Source organism: Equus quagga, chromosome 1 (assembly GCF_021613505.1).
Source record: "Equus quagga isolate Etosha38 chromosome 1, UCLA_HA_Equagga_1.0, whole genome shotgun sequence".
Lineage (NCBI taxonomy): Eukaryota > Metazoa > Chordata > Mammalia > Perissodactyla > Equidae > Equus > Equus quagga.
In genome coordinates this window covers 17,934,240-17,952,403 of record NC_060267.1, presented here as the reverse complement: position 1 = coordinate 17,952,403, position 18,164 = coordinate 17,934,240, and the positions used below count along the sequence as shown (strand labels likewise).

The following is an 18,164-nucleotide window of genomic DNA, read 5'->3' as shown; positions in this document are numbered from 1 at the left end:
CACACACAGTATAGGTATTCTTGTATAAAGCCTTTGTTTCAGTGATTTGTGTGTGTATAAACTGGGTAAGAATGTAAAATATTTCTTATTGTGGGATGTGGTTAAAAAAATTATAGTTTGACAAGTGTTGGCGAGGATGTAGAGAAACTGAAACCCTCATACCCTGCTGATGGAATGCAAAATGGTGCAATTCCTTTGGAAAATAGTTGGCAGTTCTTCAAAAGGGTAAACATACAATTACCACATGACCCAGAAATTCCACTCCTAGATATATATAGATATATATGCCTAAGAGAAATAAAAACATGTCCACACAAAAACTTGTACATAAATGTTCATAACAGCATTATTCACAATAGCCCCAAAGTGGAAACATTCCAAATGTTCATCAGCTACTGAATGGATAAACAAAATGTGGTCTGTCTATATGAAAGTATATTATTTGGCCATGAAAAGGAATGAAGTACTGATACACGCTATAACATGGCTTAACCTTGAAAACATTATGCCAAGTGAAAGTCACAATAGATCACACATTGTATGATTCCATTTATACGAAATGTCCGGAATAGGCAAATCTATAGAAACAGAAAGGAGATTAGTGGTTGCCTAACACTTAGGGCTTAGGGTGGAGGGAACTGACTGCTAATGGGTATGGGCTTTTTCTGGCAGGTGATGAAAATGCTGTAAAATGGTTGTTGTTGACGGCTGCACAATTCTGTGAATATACCAAAAACCATTGAATTGCACACTTTAAATAAGTGCATGGTATATGAATTATATTTAAATAAAACATTTAAAAAATTATAGTTTGAAAGTCACTAGTCTAGATGACAGATGATCACTAAAGTCTCTCAGAATTCTCAGTGTGCCCTCCACACAGGGCTCATATCACCCATCCTTACACCCTGGTTATTTGAAGGCAGAGCTGTGTAATGGAAATACCAGCTGATTCCCGTTCTGATTCCAGCACTAACTAGGTGCATGGCGACCTCTCTGTATCACACTTTCATTCTACACAAAATGAGAAGGATAAACCTACCTTACAAGGTTGTTCTAAAAATAAAAGGAGATAATAAATGCAAAACAGTACCTGGCACATTGCTTGAGGTCAGAGCCAGATCTTGTCAGTCTTCGTGTGCTTCTGTGTCTAAGACACATTCAGTAAACATTATTCTGAAGGTTTAGTTAACAGAACACATATTTGGGCTTAGCTTAGTTTACATGTCATATTGTCTTAACAAGGCTTATGTCATAAGGCTCAAATTAAAAATAATTCAGGGGCCAGCCTGGTGGCGCAGCGGTTAAGTACACACGTTCTGATTTGGCGGCCCAGGGTTCGCCGGTTCGGATCCCGGATGCAGACATGGCACCGCCTGGCAAACCACACTGTGGCAGGCATCCCACATATAAAGCAGAGGAAGATGGACATGGATGTTAGCTCAGGGTTAATCTTCCTCAAAAAAAAAAAAAATTCATAAACGTAACATTTGTTTCAGCAGTTTGACTTTTTTAGTGCAAAATCTACTCTCTACATTATATATTGGAGGTAGTAATACTAGTTGAAAAGAAATTAGTGGTCTCTAAAACATTGGTGGTCTCTTTATGAAATTTTTATTACATAATTATTAGAAAAACTACCTCTCTCTTCTTAAATGTTTGTTTTGGGCACTTTGAGCAATTACTTTTTGCAGTTTTTATTCAACGGCCAAATTAAATATGAATCACTTTTTTAGTATAAATGTAACTAAACTGCAAAAAGGATAAATCCAGATAACAAATGTTGGGCCTTCATAAGGTTCTTGTGCAATTTAAAAAATTTTAATCTTTAATTAGGTCAGTGGTTTTCAAAAAGAGCTTCCACAGCCAAGGTAGAATCCATCAGCATGCCTCCCATCTCCCCACACCACCACCTCCTTCACCCTCTTCCCTTCCTTTGGGGAACCTCTCCTCCGCAGGTCTCAACAAGCACTCAAACTGGAGCTGCCATTTTTTTCACTGTCTAGCTTCCTTGGTCAGAGTGACTGGTCAAGGGATGGACCTGCTCTTCATGTCCATCTGTATGCGGAAACACACAGTATAAGAAATAGAAGTCTCTGCCTGCTCTCGCCTGCCCCTCCCCCCAAGCCAATTCTACCTCCCACAGGTAACCTCCGTCCCAGTTTGGAGTATAAACTTTCTGATATTGCTTATAATAATAGCAAACACATAACAATATGTGTCAGTCGCTCTTCTAAGCATTCTACATATATAATCTCATTTTATCTTCACAACAACTCATGAGGTGGATACTATTATGATGATGCCTACTTTACAAATGAGAAAACTGAAGCACAGAGATGTTAATACACATCACACATAAATACATAAATTTTTTTTAAATTACAGTGGTTTTATGTTAATGTGCTGCTCAGCAATTATTTACTTCCTCTTGGACACCTTCCTACATCAGGACACAGGGATCTACCTCAACCTTTCAGTACCGTATACTACTTCACTCCACAACAGTCCGTGACTTATTTAACCAGGCACCTGTCAATGAACTTTTAAGTTGCTTTAGGTTCTTCATCATTAAGAACAAGACTGCACTGAACATGCTTCCACTACTGCCTGCTTGGAGGTGTGTGCATCTATGGTGTAAATTCCTAGAAGCAGCATGTCTAGTTCAAAAGACCTATGCATTAAATTTTTAATAGACATTCCCAAATGTTTCTCCAAAAAAGTTGCATCAATTTGTATATATTTTTGCATCAATTTACATTTGAACCACTGGCTATGTAAGAAAGCCTATTCTCCACATCCTTTTCAATATTGAGAATTATTAATCACTTTTACTTTTTTCAATCTGCTATCGGTGTGAAAAATGGTACATTGTTGTTTTAGTTTCCATTCCTTTAATCATGGGGGAAGATTGAGCATATTTTCAAATGTGTATTGGTCACTCAATACACTAACTTTTTGAAACATTTATTTTTTTTTTTATTTTTTTTTTAATGATCAAATATTCAAATCTTTATTGAGAATTTTTATCCATAGCTAGGTGTCCTTAAGGCTAGAGTCCAAAGCAACCTTGATTATTTTTGCATGAAAATCAAGGCAAATATGTGGAGAGAACTTGGTTGTATTCCTTTTATTTATTATTGAGATGTAATTGACACATAACATTATATTAGTTTCAGGTGCACAACATAATGATTCATTATTTGAAACATTTATTTTTTAAATGTCCTTTATAAATTGTTTATTATCTCCAGAACTTAATTTCTTTTTCAAATTGCACAAGGACTTTCTGAATATCATGTGTAACTCCTTGTACAATTCAAATTGCCCCTTACAGCAGCTGTCCTTTCCTGGTGTCTGATTCCTATCCAGACCTCATTAATATTCTTTCCAAATAGAAATGTCGCTTGACTATACAGATGAGATCCTCATTTCTGTAGAGGTCCCTTTTGTAGGGCACCCACCCCTTGACAGCTCATCAATATTCCCTCCAGGGCACAGCCCTGTGAGAAGCCTGGCTGACCCTACGTGACAATCCAGGCATTAAGACCACTGCTTAGGGTTGTGCTTCAGCTGCTACCCCCAACTCGCCAGTCCAGTGCTTCTCAGTTGTGCGGGGGTGGGGAGTACGCTCGGAATATCAGGATCATCTTTGGAACCTGAATCTCTCCTGTGGAGTCCAAAGACATTCAAATTTTCTGAAAAGGGTCCCTTATGATTCCAATGTAAAACAGCTTTGGAAACCGGGTTTTGGCTTGATCCCAGGGTTATTAAGCCAGAGCAGGGAAGGCAAACACAGACCCTGATCACCCACCACCTAGATGGACCGTCTCAGAATCAGGTAAAAGTTTGGGCCACCTTGGCATAAGCCTAGGGATCGGTTATTGAACACTAGTCATAAGCAAGGCGATTCATTCCATTTGATATTCACTAAATCCTTATGATACCTTGAAGCAAAAATTATTTTCATCTTACAGAGGAAGAAACTAAGGCTCAGAGAGGTTAAATAACTTGCTCAAGGTCACACAGCTAGTAAGTGGCAGAGCTAGGATTTGAAATAATCTGACAGACCCTAATGTTCACGTTCTAATGACTTACTGCAACCACATCTTCCCAGTATCTGGGGGTGGTCTGGGCCAGTCTTGTCTTCCCAAACTTCTCGAAACTAGAAATGCTGAAGGCTGGGCCAGATGCCCCAGATTGTTCCACATCTAAGCTGACTCTGCCCCAGGCTCCTTTTAGCTCAGGTCTACTTCTTGAGTCTACCACTTACTTATTGGGCAACATTAGGAAAATTACTCTAAGCCTTAGTCTCATCATCTCTAAAGTGTTCTTTGAACCCAGTGCTAAAAATAAGTGCTTAATAAATAATGATAGTGGTGGTGGTGGTAATAAAAATAGCTAACATTTACTGAACATTTACCATGTGTCAGGTACTATTTTAATTGTTTTGCATATATAAACTTCTTAATCCTCACAGTAACACACTCAGAATATTACTGTCCTACTTTACAGATGAAGAAACTAAGGCCCAGAGAGGTTAAATAAATGTTAGCTCTTATTCTTTTTTTTTTTTTCCCCTTAAGAAGATTAGCCCTGACTAACATCTGCTGTCAATCCTCCTCTTTTTTCTGAGGAGGCCTGGCCCTGAGCTAACATCCGTACCCATCTTCCTCTACTTTGTATGTGGGACGCTTGCCACAGCATAGGTCCGCACCCAGGATCCAAACCGGTGAACTCTAGGCCACCAAAGCAGAACATGCAACCTTAACCACTGCACCACCAGGCCAGCCCTTATTCATTTTTTAGGAGGCTGGGATGGAAGCAAAATGGCCTCTAACACAGAAAATAAACCAGAAATGCAGTTCTAGTGTACACTGTATTTGAGGATCAACTTGTTTTTGTTAAATCAGCAATAATAAAAAAAAAAGAGCACACGTAATGTCATCTTTGAGAAACGGGTAGTGACTACCTGGAACACCAGATCTGCTTAAAACTCTGATACCATTTTCTCTGCACAAAAATGTTTAAATCTCTGTCAAATTATACCTTGTAAGGGCCAAATTTTAGGTGTTCTCAATGCCTCTGTAAAAACTCCAAGTCAAAGATGATATAACTATGGCCTTCCTACATGGCTTCTATTACTTTATTCACTCATTTGAATATTTTACCTTCTTGCACTTTTTTAATCCAAATTTGTCTTGTACATAATTGTTGTAATCTTCATATATCTTATTTAGACAGGTAAAAGAATAACCTCCAATTACAGCCTTTAAAAACTGACTTTGGTCTAAAATTTTTAGGTCATAAAGAACCACCCAGGCACCTTTCTTTTTTTTTTTTCTTTAAATTAAGGAATTACTAGATCTAATCTAAATTCAATTCTACCTCTCTCTTAAATCTAATTTGTTGCTTAGTCACTTGGTTCTTCTCCTCCCTCCCCCCTGGATGATAATTAACTCATTGTAAGGGCAGACATAATCCAATGGACCGAGGCTTTTTCAGTATTTTTGCACACATCGTAAAGAAAAATCTCTATCAGTAAATAGAAAAACAGAAAATTATGTCAGTAACTTCAAATTTAAAGAGAAAAGCACAGCTAATTGTGAAAAGAATGTGGAAATTTAAAGTTAACTAAGGCATTACACAAGGCACTCTGAACAGCCTGTTTCTTCTTTAACCTTTGTACCACTCCACACTTGAACATCAGATGCATCAAATATCAGTGCCTGGGACTGTATATCGGCTCAGTAAATATCTGGTACACAAATGAAAAACAGTATTACGCTAGCTCTCAGCTGCCACATATCTCAACAGTCTCACCGACACAACTGAATATCTGCCTAGAAACTACATGCTCACAGGTCTTGCCAATTACATGCTTAATTAAGACAAAGTAGCTAATTAAAGAGTCTACAATGTCAAAGAAAGAGAAATTATACACTTATTTTAAGAAGGCTGCTTCCATTAAAGATATAACCTCCTTATACCAGTCCTTTGTCCTTAATAATTAATCAAGTTTTCTCCAAATCCAGAGCTTCTTAGTTTTGCTCCTGGCCATTTCCAGGAAGGGCCTGGCTTCCATTCTTCTTATCGGAAATTTTAGATGATGTGTTTTTTTCAGGATTTGCTCAATCTGAAAAGGAGTTCAGATCAATTTAACTAATCCCTTCAAACAAGAGAATTAAAATGGGTTTACTGAAAAGTGACTCTTCTCTAGGCAAATTCCCTAATCTTTCCTTTCTGTAAAAATCTGAGCAGCTAACCCAGAAGCTGATGCTGGTCACATAAAAAATTACCTAATCACACAGCCACAGAAGTAATAGAATTTTGCTACTAATCTGAACCAATACCATGCATCTTATTTCTTAAGGACTGGTTACAAATATATTAATGTTAATGTTTTAACTAAATTTTACCGTTTACCTTCTAAAATTACATCAAACTATGGTGCTGTTTTAAAAAGTTATTGAGAGGCATTTACTGGCCAGTGGTCTTTTACCTGGCATGGGAAAGTCAATCAACTTCTTTAGGTCTCAGTTTCTTCATCTCAAAAACAGATAATAATTTAAGATGATGGTTATGAGAATTAAATGAGAGAATAAAAGTAAAAGTACTTTGAAAACTATACATTACTATAAAAACTACTATAATTTTTAATAAAATTTCAAGCCAGTTTCAAGCCAAAGAATAATGGAATTAAAAAATAAGTCTACCCAACGAAGGGAAATTGGAAGAAATTAGAACTGATTAGTTGCACTGTCTGGTTCAACTAGAGGTTAACAAGAAACTCCTTGTTTAAAGCTATTCCTAAAGAATTCTCTCATCAATACACTGACCTATTTCAGGGTGTGTAGTAAGTATAATGAAAATATACTTTCCTTGAGGATTCCAGGTAGATTTCTTATTTTTTTCCTAAAGAAAGAAAGCAGAAGAAAACTTCTGGTTGCTTAAGGATTCTAGTCAGTTGGGTTCTAGTTGCGCTACACTTGCCTTAAAACATGCAGTAAGAGCTAACAGACGAGCACTGGCCAGCAGTAATAACCCTGAAAGGAGATGCTGACAATGGTAGTAAAATAGTGGCCTGGATCCTGGGAACACCTTGGAAAACCTGCACTCAAATGGAACTGAATCCTGGCTATCACAGTATCCAAACCTTTGTCCTGCTACCTTCAGAAATCCTCAGAGACTGCTACCTGATTTGAACCCTGATGGAACTACCTCAGCCGTTGTCCATAAAGAAAAAACAACTTGGCCAGCCCCATGGCTGAATGGTTAAGTTCACACGCTGCGCTTCGGTAGCCCAGGGCTTCACGAGGTCGGATCCTGGGTGTGGACCTAGCACCGCTCATCAAGCCATGCTGAGGTGGCGTCCCACACAGCAGAACCAGAAGGACCTACAACTAGAATATACAACTATATGCTGGGGGGCTTTGGGGAGAAGAAGGAAAACAAAAAAAAGGTTGGCAACAGATGTTAGCTCAGGTGCCAATCCTTAAAAAAATTTTCTAAAAAAGAAAAAACAACAACAAACTTTGGATTGCAAACCCAAACAAGACTTGTTAAAATGAGAAGTCTATCTTCAAGGCTTATTTGCTCATTTAATAAACATTGAGCAGCAGTGCTCTATGTGTTAAGGATATAACGTTGACAGAAAAGGTCTCTGCTCTCATGAAGCCTCCATTCTACCGGGGAAGCAGGACAATTAAACACTGTGATTAGTGTTGTGAAGGAAATACAAAGAGTAACCAGAGTGGTGGTAGGAAAGGTGACAGCTACCTTAGACAGTGGTCAGGGAAGGCCTCTTTGAGCGAATGACATTTGAGCTGAGACCTGAATGATGGGGAGGAGAGAGGCAGCCAGCCAGGTGAAGAGAAGAGATGAGGGAGTTTTCCAGGCAGAGGAAACAGCAAATGCAAAGGCCCTAAGGCAGAAAGAACATTGCTAAGGAGTGAGTAAGGAGAGAAGTATGAGATGATAACAGAGATGAGTGGCAGCCAGATTAAATAAGGACTTATAAACAACGGTAAAGGATTTTAATTTTATTCTAAGTGTGATGCAAAGCCAAACACCGCTGTATAACAGTGTGTTTGCAAGATGAGATATATTTCGCACACTCTATGAGTATTTAATTGTTTATTTTATGTATAATGGCTACAAAATGAAAAGGAAAGGCAAGGTTCTCACACTAAGAAGGCTTATAATCTTTAAGGAAGCAATAATTCATAAATAGTGACAGCATTAGATAAGAAATGAAGTAAAAATAAAGTGCTAAGTGAAGACTGGGGAGGGAGCCACTGATTCAAATAGAAGAAATCAGAAAAGGCTTTATAAAAAAAAAGTAGCATTTTATTTGAGCTCCTTAGGAAAAGGATTTCAGCAGAGAGGGGGAGGAGCATGAGGCTGTGGGAACTGAATGAGCAAAGGCACAGAGGCAGGAAAGGACAGGGTGGGTCCAGGAAACTCTGAATCATTGTATGGCTACAGTGCAAGGTGGGTGGGTAGAGATGTAGGAGATAAGCCTGGAAAAATTGGCCGTCAGGGTGTGGAGTAGGGGGTCTTAAATGGCATGCAGATGAATTTAGATTTAATTTACTCAGGCATTGGTTCCCCTTGAGTGTGTAAATGAATCTTTTGAGGTAGTTGTTAAAACTGCAGATTCCCGGCCCCATTCCCCCAGATATATTGATTTGTAGGTCTAGGTGGGACCTGGGAATCTACCTTTTAACCAACACCCCAGGTGATTCTGAAACAGGTAATCGAGGGAACGATACTTTGAAAATCAGTGTTCTGTTTTTTTATGACAACTCTGGATTGAAAGGGAAAAAACTGAAGCCAACTCTTAAGGATTGCTCAAGGACTGTAGCAAAAAAGAGGGATCTGAATAAGAAGACTGATAAAAGAGCCATTATTACTGATGGGGTAGGACCAACTGAACTTGGGGATTGAGTAAATGGGGGAGGAAAGAAGGACTGAAGTGTTTAAGACAACTTCAAGCTTTCTCCTTAGGGAAACTAGGTGGACGCAGGTGCCTGGTGCATAGGGACTATCCACATGGTCTACTTGGTAGTTGGAAATATGGATCTGGAGCTCAGAACATGTGCAAAGGCACTAAACACACTGGTTTGGTACTCCCAAGTAAATTCAAGACAAATTAAAGAAGTACACACAAAAAATAAAACCATAAAAATTAGAAGGAAAAGTCAACACTTAACCCCATGGCTTGCAAAAGACTTGTAAACATAAAAGCAACAAAAGAAATCTCAAAGAAAAGATTTATAGATAAGTAATAATATACCATATCCAGAATTAAAAGGCAAATAAGTAGCTAAACATTTGACCACAGGACAAAAAAATCAATCTTAAGATGAAGAGCTTATACAATCACAAAGAAAAAACACTAAGAAGCGTTTCTGTAGGGAATAGTGAAAGCTGTTAAATAATTTGGCTTTGCAACTTAAACTTTGTCATAAAATGAGACTTGCTTTACATCCATTAGAGATGATGGGGTTTTGTGGCACAGATCAGCAGGGGTCTTATGACTTACTTTCTCAGGCTGCCAAGTGTTAGTCTATGAAAGTGCCTAAAAACTTCCAATCGTTACAACTTCTATTGTCCTGAGGGCACCAACACATTAAATTGTCCCCAGACTCCATTATGCCTTGCTACCCCCATGGAAATTGTCTTTACTGAATTTAGTCTTTCCTCAGGCTCTATATATCTAAAATAGGTAAAGGGTTAGGGATGGGACAGAAAATTATTCCAGAATGTCTAGCAAGCAGAGGCTTGTAAGTCACCCTTTCAACACAGAGGTTGATGGACTTTGGGATCAATAGCCCAACCCTCTCGTTTACAGATGAAGCTCAGAGAGGATGAATGACTTCCCCAGGATCACCCAAGTGGTTGGTTCCTAACGCCAAGCTGGGAACCCTGAGTCTCAACCGAGCATCCTTTCCATTTTCAGGTGCTGCTCCACAATCACAAGCTCTGGCTTCTCATAACAATGGGCATTTAAAACATCACAATTTCAACTTCTGTACACTTTCTACTTCACCACTCCACTCACTCAATTTGGCCTAACAAAAACCTGTACTCCATTCCCCAAAGCCCCAAGTAAACAAAAGAACCCCAAACAAAAAAACAACATAATTAAAATGTTAAGATAAGACCCAAATAAAAACGGGAATGAATTAACCAAAAGACAACTCGCAGAAGAAATGGAAATGGAAATAAATATATGAAAAATGTTCATTTTCTCTTATAATTAAAGAAACACAAGTGAAATCACTTTTGCTTATAAATTAGTAAAGATAAAAAAATAAGATTCAACATTATGAAGGACGCTTTAAGATGGGCATTCACAACCACTGCAGGTGCCAGAGCTTCTAAAACCTGTATAATTTCCTAAGTGATAAGAGAAACAGGAACATCATTTTTATAATATTTGGGGTTTGTGAACCATAAGGGTGAAAACAGCATCTTTTGTTATTCATAACAACACCTGAGAGAATGTTAGTCTTTATAAAAAGCAATTTGGCAGCATTAACATTTTTTAATTTACATGCCCTTTGACCTAGTAAGTCAACTTTTAGGACTCTAACCTAAAGAAATAAAGAATGATTTGCACAAAGAGTTATGCATAAATTTGTTCTCAATTTTTTTAACCTATCAATAATGTTGTAACAATCAAAACAACCAAGTGTACAGTTAAATTACACAATATCAATACAACTGAGTATTAAACATTCATTGAAATTGTTTTCAAATAATTTTGATGCCATGGAAAATTATGACAAAATGTAAAGTGAAAAAGCAAATACAAAACAATATCTACTGTAATAGTATGAGCTAATTATCTTTGTGGGTTTTTTTTAAAGATTTTATTTTCACTTTTACTCCCCAAAGCCCCCCAGTACACAGTTGTGTATTTTCAGTTGTGGGTCCTTCTAGTTGTGGCATGTGGGACACCGCCTCAACATGGCTTGATGAGCGGTGCCACATCCGCGCCCAGGATTGGAACTGGCGAAACCCTGGGCCGCCGAAGCAGAGTGCACGAACCCAACCACTCGGCCAAGGGGCCGGCCCCTACCTTTGTGTTTTTGTGAGTGTGTGTGTGTATCAAACAAAAGAAAAGACTAAAAGGAAATACACCAAATGGTAGTTCTCTCTGGAACAGATTATGGAGTATATTATCTTCTTTATAATTTTTTTCCCCAGGTTTCCTGTAATGAGCATACATAATTCTTATTCTCTAAATGTGTATGCATGTTTGTATATGCAAAAATAAAACAAGAATTACATACATGATATGAAAAAAGGTTTTAAAAAAGATAAATTTGCAAATCATTCACATGGAGGTGTTAGCTGTAGTCATGGAAAGAGGTTAGGTTGCACAGGGAGAGAGTAAAGTGAGAACAGGTAGTTGGACAGGGTCATGGCAAACACCCACATTTAAGGGGCAAAAAGACTGAGTTAGTGAAGGAGTATGGGAGGAAACTGTTAGATTAGAAGATAGAGAAACAGGTAGAGTCACAGCAAGAAAGCCAAATGAAAGGAAGAACCAGAAAAGTTGTCCACTTGGTCAAATGTTGGACTCGTGACAGTGACAGGGCCATTAGAGAGAAATCATGGGTGCTATGCATGGACAGAGAGGTTTCCTCTAGGGCTGGAGGTGGGAGCCAAATCTAAGCAAACATTCCCTGTTCAGTAAAACTGATGCTGAGGAAAAGAAGTTCTGGGCCATTTGCCTAAATTTCACAGGAAAAAAAGATTGTAGAAATCTAAAGCCAAATAAAAGCATATCAGGATTACTAGTCTATGGGTAATGAAATGAAAATTGGCAATACTTTGGTGTGCAAGAAATAACATGTTTGAGGGATTGCAAAGGTTTCCATATAGTAAGCTCTGTTAAACGATAAATAAGGGAAAAAATAGCTCCACATGTTCTCAGAGATTCAAAAAAGTTGCACCTTTTTTTGCTAAAGATGAAAGTTCTTAGTTTCAGAGTAGCATTATTAAGAAATTCTTTAAAAATAAAAAGAATGTAAAATTTCATGGTATCATTAACTTCTTATGACTGGATGTGTAAAGTCTCTACAAACATTTTCAAGCATAAAGAAATCATTTGACACGCTAAATAATGGATTGCTTTTGGGTCAAATCTAGTCCTTTTTATGAAAAGAGATCTGCATTAGCACAATAACTTGAGTGAGTCTCAAGGACTTTGTATCCAGCCACAGAATAAACACATCAGTATGGTTCTACCAGGAGTACTATTTACTGCAGAATCTCAATTCCGCAATCATTATGTGAAACTACTCAATTTACAACCACTTATTTGTTACAAAAGAACCTTGAGAGTCTGTGTTAAGTAATTTAACATCACCTGGAGATTACTGTACACAATCCAAAATAAAGTACTTTAACTTCTTATCAAAAAACATACAGTGAAAGACTATAGCAACCTCAGGGAAAAAAAAGTCTTTTCTTAAGGAAATTCCTGACTTAGGAACCAAACCACACATTTTCCTATCTGCAGAAAGAGGACAATTTCAATCTAAATGAAAGTCATCTATTTCTGAGTGTATAGAATTAAGAATGTCTGAAAACTAGTTTCTCTGTCAACATAAATAATGACAAATTCTCCAAATTTGTGGTTAGGTGGCCTTTTATGGCAAAGATGTCTAATGGTCTCCCACACTCTCAACATCCTTTTGTGTCTGTGTGTATATGTCTTTGATGAACTTTTCTGGTACAGAAAATTCTAAGTTAATTACAGTATATTGTTGAAAAATACCAGAGGAAAGTCAAGAATTTGAAACCCTAAGAGGAACAATAATTAAAATTTTACTTGAAAACATTTTAAGAAAACAATATAATCATTGTAGATACCCCAAACACATGCAAATACCCACTACCTTCCCAAAAATTCCTGGTGGAGACCACTTTCCTAGAGTGTGAACAGAAAAAAGGAGGAATGTCGAAGAAATGTGTTTATCAAGTACCATGGCTCAAATTACCCAATGAAACAACCACAATCTGTATTATGAACTCAAAATCTCTATTTAAAAAATGAAAAACGTAATCATATAGAAAGGACTGTGTCATGTTCATCCTCTGTATACTAGAACACGGGCACACAGTAGGCAATTAAAAGCCTGCAGTCACATGAAGAGCCCTCAAGACTACCACAGACTTCAGATCATGAAAACTCCACAAAGAATCTTGAAACACTTCTGACCCTTTCTTCCTCCACCCACCTACCCACTCTGGCGCCCCTCCAAAAAAAAAGAAAGAAAGAAAGAAGACATTTTGAGGGCACCTTAGCAAGAAAAAGTATCCTCTGTCACCAAGACGTGCCGTTAATAGAATTGTTTTCACTTTTGAAGCTTTCTCTTCTTAGAATTATCAGAAGGTTGAAATTTGGCCCACCTTTAACCAGAGTCTGGAACAAAACTTGAAGGTACCAAGTTAAACAAAATTACACAATGGAGTAATTTTTACAAAATGGCACTGCTTTGCTAGTGTTGCCAATACATTATTCTCTTCCCAGAGGCTCTACAGTTCAGGGACTATGTGAAAACAACACTTCCACGCCCAATACAGAACAATGAAAATAACTCTACCAACTCTTTACTAAACTGCCACAGAATTAATGACCAGTCCTAACCCCATCTTCAAAAGGCCATCATGTCAGCAGAACACAAGGTGAGAAATACGAGTGACACGAACACATGGACTGAAGTGAATCACTCACTATTACTCAAAGGTTTTTGTTATCGTTGTTGTTTCTTTTGTTTTTAAGGCAAAATAGAAGAGGGAATTTCTAAAAAAAACTGTAAACTCCTGTACTTCCACAGCACTCTGGGCTGATCTCTAGGATAGAACTGGCCTCACTAATACTATAAGTGGTATCTTTTGATCTGCCTAACACATTTGATTTTAAGCTTTTTTAGAGTAGGGAGTTTGGAACTTTGAATCCACAGTAGGACTGACAAAACAAGAGGCACTCAGTAAATGTTTTGTCCAAAAGTGAAATAAGTTCCCAATGTAATTACCTAGTACCATGTTTTGTGTTCTACCCATGCAAAACAAGGAAATATAGACACACACACACTTTTTCTTTTTAACCTTCTCTCCTGCTAGCTCTAACTTTTTGGAGGTCTACCTAAAACACGATCATCTTTCATCCAGGCTATAACTTCTCAGGAACTTGGAAAATGTTTGTTGAGGGTCATCTTTTATGTCTACGTCAGACCTCAGAAGAAAGTCTTATTTCATGGTTCCTAAAATATTTGTCGTTTGTGAATAGTATTAGTAACTATGCAGATAAGAAGTATTCCCTTTAACCATTTAAACCAATAGCAAAAGAAAGAACACCTAATGTTAAAGGCTGACAACTCCCTAAGTACCTCTGACTAACTTGAAAAGTCAAGTCAATAGAACTATCTGGATTAGGCAGACTTTTGAAAACTGGAATTAGGTGAAAGACGATAGTAGTTCAAATATCTCTCACCAGGATCAGCTAAACTTCTTGTCTTAAGCACCAGTAAGGAGGCAAGGAAGGGCGCCAGATGGTTCGCTCCTAACACCTACAACTTCAAGCTTAGTAAGGGTAGCCAGCAGTGTACAGTTACCTTATATTAACACCTACGTATGTTGGTGACAGATGCTAGCGATATATGCACGATAGCGATTCAGGGATGACACATCCAGCTGCAAAAACTGCTATATTTTCAACACATCTCAAAAGGGTAAGTGTGTTAAATAGAGTCCAGTTAGCAGAATGGAAGGGGAGAAAAATCGAAGAGGGAGGGAATGGCTGAAAGTGAAGAAGGTAAAAGAGCAGTTGAATATCAGAATATTTCCCCGGGAGACTATTCTGAATTTTGATGAACTGCCACCTTCCTCCACTACACCAAAAAAGTATATAGTTAGAAAGGACTGTTCCCGGCGGAAAAGGAGGGGGTCCTCCCAGCTCCCGCCCTCAGGCACCAAAGGCTCAGCCCTACATAATTACTCCCAAGCCCAGCGCAGTACCCCAAAGTGAGGAAAGAGCAGAGGGTCAGCGACTCCTCCACTCCCCCTTTCGAGAGGAAGGGATTCACGCCCCTTGTGTCGTCGTCTCCGTCCCCCCAGTCCTCCGCCCGAGAAGTCGCGGGAGAAAGAGGGTGTGGAGGGAAGCCAGGGTCTCCGAGCACTCCCCGGCTGTGGAGGATGTGGAGAGAGAAGGCCCTTACCTGGCTAAAAGCGGTCTCTCGTCCCCGCTGCTACTAGCCCTGCCACGGGTCCCAGGCGCTCTGCCTCGCGCACCTGTCGCGACCTAGCTGCAGCACCTACAGCTCCTGCGGCCCCGCCCCGGTCCTGCTCAGAGCCCCGCCCCTCGCCCCGCCCACCGCCGCGGGGGCGCGCACGCCGGCCCGCCTCCCGTGCGGCCTCGGGGCGAGCGTGCGCGCCGCCGGCTGCGTGCCCTACCCTCTTGGCGGCTCGCGTTGCTACGCGGCTTGCGGCGTCGGTGTTGTGGGAGGCGTGGCTGCTCTAACTGTCCACGCTGCTCTCTGAGGAGTCCATGAGTTTTCACGGCCTTGGGCTGTGTGCTTCTCCACCTTGGCGTTAGCCCTGTGACTCAGACTTACCGCAGTTTGACTCGGGAGCGACTGGGAGGTTTGTCCTAGGCTCAGCTATAGGCCAGTCCCCAGCCAGGTTCCTGGTGCTTTCGGGGTAAGTTGTGTGCAGGGAGGAGGCCGTGTGGTGTAGTGGACAGAGCTATAAATCAATCCTGGCTCGACCGCTTGACCTTCATCCGGTCGCTTCGCCTCAGTAGAGCGGAGTTTCCTCATAAACATGAAGGAGTTGGACAAGGGCAGATGTCCTGGTTCTCCGACAGCTCTAAACATTATTCTTACGGTTAGAATAGGAGCTGTGCGAAAGATTTAGAGAAGGTCCGGAGGCCTAGCACTTGGCCAACCTGCCCCCTGATTCTTGCCCCGGTTGCGTGCGGCTGCGTGACTGCCCTTTGATGGTGTCCTTTCCTTCTCCTGCACCCCAAGTGCTGTAAAATTTCAGACCCTAGGTTTTCTAAAGCTTTTCGGAATTCACGTAGGTTGATGAGTACTATAAGGGGCTCGTAGTGGTGAACGCCTGTATTTACACTTCCTGAAGCAGTTAAGGAAAATTTTTAAGAAGAGAAATTTCCAACACCAGATGATGGGTAGATAAGTCAGTTGTTCCCTTCTGCCTTTACATATCCAGCCTAGACTGGTTTCTGGGTAGGTATCAAGCATCAAGACTCTCTAGCAAAACTGACAGGCAGCATGGGGATGTGAAAGAGTATGCATTGTCAATATAGAGTGGTACTCCAGAACATGCATTCCCTTGCGTGTGGAATTCCCTCAATATATGTCACTCTCCACCCCCATTTTTTTTTTTTAATCGAGCCAATAAGAGCTGTTATTCTCACCAAGAAGACTAAGCCTAACCTGGAATAGAGTTCTGGATCTACATTTTAAGTCTTGACTCAACCGCTTACCAACTAGGCAAATTACTTGCTCTCCCAAACCTTCCCTTAGTGCCCTTTTGAAAACAGAGCTAGTAGTACACCAAAGTTGGCTTTGACCAGTTTGCAGAGCTGATTGCTAACTTTGGGGGGATTTTATGAGCCAGTTGTTAAAAGTCAAATTATATAAATTTACAATTAAATATGTTAAAAACAGGAAATAAATACTCAAAACTCGTCGCTTTGTTTACTTCATTTTGCTGGTAACTCTGCTCTTGAGGTTCTCTACTACCTGTATGATGGAAATACTGTATCGTGTTGTTTGCATCTCTTCCCAACTCTGTTCAGAGATGTCACATTTGTAAGACGAAATTGGCTGCAATCAGAGTGTTTACACCATGGAAGTTGGCAAATGCTACAAATCAGGGCTTCATTTGTTGTTCTGTTGATTTTCTAGACCAAATATATGCAACTTTTTCTGTAAAGGGCCAAATAGTAAATATTTTAGGCTTTCCAGGAGTATAGTCTTTGTCACAAGTACTCTTACGTTAAAAATGGGAGTAGCCACGATCCAGTAAAGGTTTATTTACAAAAACAGGCAGTAGGCTAGTGGAGAAAATGTTGATAATGCAAAATTTAAACTTAAAGGTGTATCATATCTGTGGCCTTGATGTTATGAATAAAACAAAAACTTGAGGCAGTATTCTTGAAATATTTGAAAACTATTATCCAATTTAGCAAAGAAGTTTCTCTTGCCGTCGATACATGAATGAAGTTCCAATATACCTCTTCACTGTTTCACTTTTGTCTTACTGATTATCTTAAACAAAAATATCAACCAATATCCGTGTCTGAACTACACTTCTTTGGCAATGATGTGAGCATCTTTTTTCTGAATCAGATCGTAATCAAGCATTTATTCATAGTCTGATTTTGTGAAATATTGCTGGAAAAAGAATTAGTCAAAACTGATGTATTTTCAAGAAATAGCAAGTCACACTGAAGGTATAAGTATAGACCAAAAAGTAAAGTAAGTATTTTAGTTTAAAATTCATTATATTTCTAAAATCATAATCATTAACAAAAATATAATGTTAACCCCCAAGTAGTATTGTGAATTTTACTAACATAACAAAATTATTTTTCAGATTCTTATCCCTAAAATGCCAAAGAGACACAGTGACTTAAGTTTTTTTAAATCTGAAGAAGTTTAAAATAGACACAGAAAATAATGATAGGAGTGAAAATTGTGAGATACCTAAACTAATGGAAACAAATTTCAGAGTTGTTGAACAGCCAATCATTGAAGAAAAGCCATCATGTTCATCAAAGGAAAAAATAGATAATCTTGTGCGTCTAGATTGTTGGAATGGAAAAGTGTTATGTTTTCAGAACAGTACAAATGGCTTGAAATAAAAAAATATAAATTAGAATGTAAAGATAGTTTGATAGTTCAGCATTTAGGTGTGACAGCAGAAAAGCGTGAGTCCAAAGAATGGAGGACATATTTAGTAATCCCAAATGATATTAATAAAACTACTAGGCAAACTTCTGCAAAAAGAAAATCAGGGAACATGATATTTCCAAAGACTGTACTAAAATTCAAGATTTGTTAAAAGAATAAACTAATGACTCAATTTCCAATTTAGTGTATAAAGTAAACAAAATA

The 18,164-nt window shown here is 38.9% G+C and overlaps 1 protein-coding gene across 2 annotated transcripts in view; it reads right to left on the bottom strand.

The window, feature by feature from the left end:
• The window catches only part of LIMA1 (LIM domain and actin binding 1), a 79,299-nt gene extending 63,941 nt beyond the window's left edge, over positions 1-15,358 (bottom strand). For both annotated transcript variants that reach the window (XM_046669295.1, XM_046669313.1), the window contains exon 1: positions 15,240-15,358. The gene's annotated coding sequence lies outside the window, so the exon portion shown is untranslated. The remainder of the gene's footprint in view (positions 1-15,239) is intronic.
• Positions 15,359-18,164: the final 2,806 nt, after the last annotated feature.